Source organism: Psammomys obesus, unplaced genomic scaffold (assembly GCF_907164565.1).
Source record: "Psammomys obesus unplaced genomic scaffold, mPsaObe1.curated_primary_1811, whole genome shotgun sequence".
Taxonomy (NCBI): Eukaryota; Metazoa; Chordata; class Mammalia; order Rodentia; family Muridae; genus Psammomys; species Psammomys obesus.
Window position 1 is genome coordinate 827905 of NW_026592368.1, and position 7087 is coordinate 834991.

At 36.0% G+C, this 7087-nt stretch overlaps 1 pseudogene; it reads left to right on the top strand.

The window, feature by feature from the left end:
* The first annotated feature begins 319 nt into the window (after nt 1-319).
* On the top strand, nt 320-3459 carry LOC129681273 (zinc finger protein 431-like; annotated as a pseudogene).
* The last annotated feature ends 3628 nt before the right edge of the window (nt 3460-7087 follow it).

Genomic DNA, 7087 nt, shown 5'->3' on the forward strand with positions numbered 1-7087 from the left:
AATACACCTCGCTTGTCCATTAGTTTTAGTAGTTAGTAATTGTTCTTAAAATTTGTCTGATGTGTGCTTAGTACATTTCTCTCTGTTTATCTCCCACCACCACCACCACCACCCCTCTCTGTTAATTGCCATTTCTCTTATCAGGCTATATCCTATTTCAAAGGAGTAGAAATGAGAGACGTAAACCTCATTATTCAGTTGCCTTCTAAAATGACTTAGTGATTACATTAGAACTTCTGTGTCAACAACTATACATGACTATATTCTCAATGGACTATATATTTACAAGGTTGTCATTTTCATGCTTTCTTTTCCACACATGTATGGGATATTTCAGGATGTAGTGACTTATGATGATGTGCATGTGAACTTCACTCGGGAAGAGTGGGCTTTGCTGAATCCTTCCCAGAAAAGTCTCTACAAAGATGTAATGCTGGAGACCTACAGGAACCTGTTTGCTATAGGTAAGACTGAATTTACTTTCAGTTTTTAAAACAAGGGCACAACTGTTGTTGTTGCTGCTGTTGCTGCTGCTGTTGTTAATGATGTTCTCCTGTAACTTTAATTGAGAAGGTTGAAGAATGATATGCATAGATCAGGCTTGGTTCTAAAGTTCACTGAAGATAATAACTTAAAGTATGCCTAATTATGAATAATATCTCATACATTTTCTGATACATATTTTAGGCTCCAATTGGGAAGACCATAATATTGAAGAACACTGTCAAAGTTCTGGAAGACATAGAAGGTAATTTTCATGTGCAAGAGATGTGAATATGAGTTTTCTAAATGCCTCTAAGTAAATTTCAATGTATTCCAGGAATGTTAAAGAAAAGCATCATTGTGAAAAACAAACTAAGAAAAAAATGCACTACTTTAAGTGTATAAATGATTACGAAATTCTTACAAATCCAAAATGGAATTCCTCCAAGAAAGCGGGTAAGAAAAGAGTTCAGTCACAGATGTTACCATTGAACCATAGCCCCATGAGAGCTATGATGTTGAACTATCAATCTGTATCATCTCCTACAACATAAACATTGCAATATGTATACACATTGGATGATAAGTATATGTCCAATATCTTCCAGTTAGCAAATAGTCCAGAGTAAAGCATTTGTTCCTTACATGCTTTTAAACCATCGCTAACTTTAGAAAGAGAGGCCCTTTATGGGATTCAAAAATGTTGTTGCGGAAAAACATTAATCCACATAGTACATGTCTATGAGGATCAAAAGATCAATCGGCGAATGAGAAAAATCTTTCATTAGTTATTTATCTTTGAAGTAGTATAATATTGGTCAAAGTGGATACAAGCCTCATGAGCATAGGGATCCTGAAAATAGCAAAGTACCTCTCCCAGAACAATAACGAGATATGTAGTAGTTCCCACTGTGACTATAGTTTCTGAATGTGATACAAGTTTACAGTTACTATATTATTAAATATTAATTAGTTAATAATTACAAAATTATTGGTGAAAAAGTAAAAAAAAAAAGAACTTATGGCTCAAGGTATAACAGTGAGAATCTTGTAGTTTCTCCAGGATCACCTCTTTGTAGAGGCTTTCCTTGGAACAAACCGAGCAATGCCTACTCTTCCCAAGTGGCATTCACATATACATTACCACAGGTAAATGCGTTCTAAAATATCCAATGCATGTGTACAGCAGAGTCTGATAGTAAATCTGTACTTCGCTTTTGCTTACCTAATTATGAATTATTAATCCATTTTTTAAATTTGTTTCTCATTCAGAAAATCTACTCTAAGTGGGGACTACTAATAAATTAAACTAATACAATTAATTAGTTTTCCAACATCATTGGGAATACATCCACAATCTCACACTGTGGACAATTTCTATGATTACAAAATACATGGAAATTCATGTGTTTGTTTTGATTCACTTTACTGATGCAATGTATAGGAAAAGTATAAATTCAGTCAGTGTGGTTAATATCAGAATGGTCTCCATTTATCTTTACATTTAAGAAAAATCTCATACAGAAAAAGGAAGCTATACCTTAAACCATATAATAAATGCCCCTACATGTCTACAAAGATTCAACAACCTGTTAAGAAAGGGAAAAGTATGAATACAAATAAAGTGATGAAACCTTAATATCTGGTACCCCTTTTCAATGAGACCAAATTGTAAAATTAATTCATACAGATAAAAATATTTATCAGTGTAATGAATGTGGTAAAGCTTACATGTGTACCAGTTATCTTTGCAGGCATGAAAGAACACATACCAGAGAGAAATCCTATAAATGTAATCAATGTGAAAAAGCTTTTTCCCAACCCAGTCATCTCCAAAGACATAAATAACACATACTGGAGACAAACCTTATGAATGTAACCAGTATAATATAGCCTTTTTACATCTCAATCATCTGCAGAGACATAAAAGAACTCATGCCAGAGAGAAACCCTATGAATGCAACCAGTGTAGTGAAGCCGTTTCATGTCAGGGTAATCTCAAAATTCATAAAAGAACACATACAGGAGAGAAACCCTATGAATGTAACCAGTGTGGTAAAGCCTTTTCACAACATGGTACTCTTTTGGTACATGAAAGAATACATACCGGAGAGAAACCCTATAAGTGTAACCAGTGTGGTAAAACCTTTTCATGTCATGGTCATCTCCAAAATCATAAAGAACACACAATAGAGAGGAACCCTGTGAATGTACCCAGTGTGGTAAAGCCTTTTCATGTGACTGTAATCTCCAAAGACATAAAAGAACACATACTGCAGAGAAACACTATGAATGCAACCAGTGTGGTAAAGCCATTTCATGACAGAATAATCTCAAAATTCATGAAAGAACACATACTGGAGAGAAACCCTATGAATGTACCAAGTGTGGTAAAGCCTTTTCACATCATGCTCATCTCGAACATCATAAAAGAACACATACAGGAGAGAAACCCTATGAATGCAACCTGTGTAGTAAAGCCTTTTCATGTGATCGTAATCTCCAAAGACATAAAAGAATACATACTGGGGAGAAACCCTATGAATGCAACCAGTGTGGTAAAGCCTTTTCATGTCAGGGTAATCTCAAAGTTCATAAAAGAACACATACTGGAGAGAAACCCTATGAATGTACCCAGTGTGGTAAAGCCTATTCATGTGACCGTAATCTCCAAAGACATAAGAGAACACGTACTGGAGAGAAACTCTATTAATGTAACCAGTTAGGTAAACGTTTTTCAAAATGTGGTAATCTAAAAATTGATGAAAGAACACATACTGGGAAGAAACCCTATGAATATAACCAGTGTGGTATTTTCAGAATGTTTTAATGTCCAAAATCATAAAATAGTGCTTACTGGAGAGAAACTATGCAAATGTAATCAGTATGCTAGAGCATGTTTACAACATAGTCATCTGCAAGTACATAAAAGAACACATACCAGAGTGAAATCCTGTGAATATAACCAGTGTTATAAAGAGTTATCACAGTATAGTATTCTCCAAATACATAAAAATGCACAGACTGAAGAGAATCGCTATGAGTGTAACCACTATAAAACTTTTTCACAACATGGTAATCTCCAAATACATAAAAAGACACATAAGGGAGAGAAAGCCTACAAATGTATTCAGTGTGGTAACGTATTTTGTCAAAATTTTTATCTGCACCCTGCACAAAACTAAAGTCCAAGTGGATCAAAGACCTCAACATAAATCCAGACACATTAAATCAGTTAGAAGAAAAAGTCAGGAATAGCCTAGAACTCATTGGTACAGGAGAGTACTTCCTGAACAGAACACCAACAGCATAGGCTCTAAGCTCAACAATCAAAAAATAGGACCTCATGAAACGGAAAAGCTTCTGTAAAGTAAAGGAAACTGTTTTCAAAACAAAATGACAACCTACCAACTGGGAAAGAATCTTCACCAACCCTGTATCTGACAGAGGGCTAATATCCAGTATATATAAAGAACTAAAGAACTTAAAAAGCAACAAATCAAGTAATCCAATTAAAAAATGGGGTACAGAGGTTAACAGAGAACTCTCTGTGGAGGAATGTAAAATGGCAGAGAAACACTTAAAAGAAATGCTCAATGTCCTTAGCCATCAGGGAGATGCAAACCAAAACAACCTTGAGATTTCTCCTTACACCCATCAGAATGGCTAAGATAAAAAACTCAGGTGTCAACACATGCTGGAGAGGTTGTGGAGAAAGGGGAACCCTCCTCCATTGCTGGAGGGAATGTAAACTTGTACAAACACTTTGGAAATAAATTTGGTACTTCCTCAGACAATTAGGAATAGTGCTTCCTCAAGATCCAGCTATACCACTTTCAGGCACATATCCAAAATATGCTCAAGTACACAACAAGGATATTTGTTCAACCATGTTTGTATCAGCTTTATTTGTAATAGCCAGAACCTGGAAACAACCAAGCTGTCCCTCACCTGAGGAATGGATACAGAAGTTGTGGTACATTTACACAATGGAATACTGCTCAGCAATTAAAAACAAGGAAATCATGAAATTTGCAGGCAAACAGTGGGACCTAGAAAAGATCATCCTGAGTAAGGTATCCTAGAAGCAGAAAGACACGGTGTATACTCACTTATAAATGGATACTAGACCTCTAATATAGAATAAACATACTAAAATCTATACACCTAAAGAAGCTTAACAAGGGGTGAGAAGATCAATACTTATTTAGAAAGACAAATGGGATGGACAGTGGAAGTAGGGAGAAAACAAGAAGTAGCATAGGAGCCCACCATAGAGGGTCTCTGAAAGACTCTACCTAGCAGTGTATTAAAGAAGATGCTGAGACCCATGGCCAAACTTTGGGCAGAGTACAGGAAATCATATGAAAGAAGTTAGAGTTACTGAGACCTGGAGAGAACAGGAGCTCCACAAGGACCAAATATATCTAGGCTCAGGGGCTTGTTTGAGACTGATACTCCAACTAGAGACCATGCTTGGATATAATTTAGAATCCCTGCTTGGACATAGCCCATGACAGCTCTGTATCCAAGTGGCTTCCCTTGTAAGGGGAACAAGGACTGTCTCTGGCATGAACTCTGTGGCTAACTCTTTGATCTCCTCACCCCTCATAGGAGGATCAGCCTAGCTAGGCCACAGAGGAGTACATTGCAGCCTGTCCTGGTGAGACCTGATAAGGGTCAGATGGAAGGTGAGGAGGAGGACCTCCCCTATCAGTGGGATTTAGAGAGGGGCAAGGAGGATATGGGGGAGGGGGGGGGGGTTTTGGAGGGAATGAGGGAGGGGCTACAGGTGGGATATAAAGTAAACAAACTAATATAAAAAATAAAAATTTAATAAAATTTTTATCTGCAAAGACAACACATACTGGAGAGAAGTCCTATGAATGTTTTTAATAGGATGAAGACTTTGAACATTTCTGTAGTGTCCATTATCAGAAAAGAATTCATTGTGCAGGAAATCTCTATGAACATATTTGATTTGGTACATGAAACTCTGCCTTTTCATCTATCTGGTAGAGATATAAGGAAATAGTATATTCATCAGTCAACTGTATATCTCACAACATAGCTTGATGTTCTATGGATATGTATATATTATATATTGTTCCATAATTCTTCATATTCATTGCTACTTCATCTTGAACTATTTGCTTCTCAGGAAATTACATAGTGATGCTAGATAATGTAACAACATTTTTATTTCTTTTGGTAAAAAGAATCCTGGTGTGTGTACTATGATTATGGGTTTTTAACCATGTCTATGTGGATAGTAGAAGACAACTTTTTGGTCTATTTTGTTGTCTTTGTATGCCAATGAAATGTCAAGTTGCCAGCTTTGCATACCTCAGACATTTCCACAAAGCTGACAAAATGATTCTCAAGTAAGATTGGTTGAAATGTTATATCCATCAAATCTTGTCTTCTTTTCAAATTGGAAATGTCATCATAGAAGGGTGGAGAAAACATGATGATCTGAATAATAAGTCGTATTGTCAAAAAAAATTATATAGTGTTGTTTTGTGAATGTGTTTATCTATTCTTACTAGTAAACAGTTATTCACTACATATCTTAAAACGACACACAAATGCTAGATAATTGTCTCAGTGGGTGAAGTTGGTTGCTGCTAACCCTGAAAACCCAAGTTCACTCTGGGAGATTCATATTACTTCTACATTTTTTCTCTCATTTGTACAATTGGGATTTGGAATATTCACACCAACACTGAAGGTAAATAAGTTTTAAATCCATATAAGTGCCATTGACATTACTTGAACGAAATGACTTCTTTGGGTCATTTTATAACTTATGTAGGGGAAGTAGCAATAGAATGCAGTATTTTGTCCTCTCACTGCTTATAGATCAATTGATGAAATGTATACACACAGAAACAGATCCACCATTATCAAACTGATGAAACTAACATAAAAAATAACCCAATTGTTGAAAACAGAGAAATTTAATTGCCAGATTACATTATTATAGAAATTCAAGAGGTGTTACTGTTTATCAAAACTGATGGTTTCTTTTAAAATCTTATTTTGTCTTTCTTTCTCTGTTTCAAAGAGAGGCCATTTTACAAATAAACCTCAGTTGGGATTAGAGGTGCATGCCAATAATCATAGCACCTAGGAGACTTTGGCAGGCCGATATGTCTGAATTTGTGGCCTGTTTGGTCAAAATAGTGAGTTCCATAGAGCTATGGCTATATGTCAGATATAGAGTTGGTGAAGATCCTTTCCCAGACTGTAGGCTGTCCTATTGTTCTGACAACAGTGTCCTATGCTTTACAGAAACTTCAGCTTCTTGAGCTCCCATTTATTAATTGTTGATCTTAGAGCCTGTGCTCTTGGTGTTCTGTTCAGGAAATTGTCTCCTGTGCCAATCAGTTCTAGGTTCTTCCCTACTTTTCCTTCTAGTAGACTTAGTGTGTCTGGTTTTATGGTCATGTCTTTGATCCACTTGGTCTTTAGTTTTGTGCAGGGTGATAAGCATGGATCTATTTTTTTTTACATGTAGACATCCAGTTAGACCAGCACCACTTGTTGAAGATGCTTTTTTCCATTGTATGGTTTTGGCTTCTTTTTCAAAAATCAAGTATCC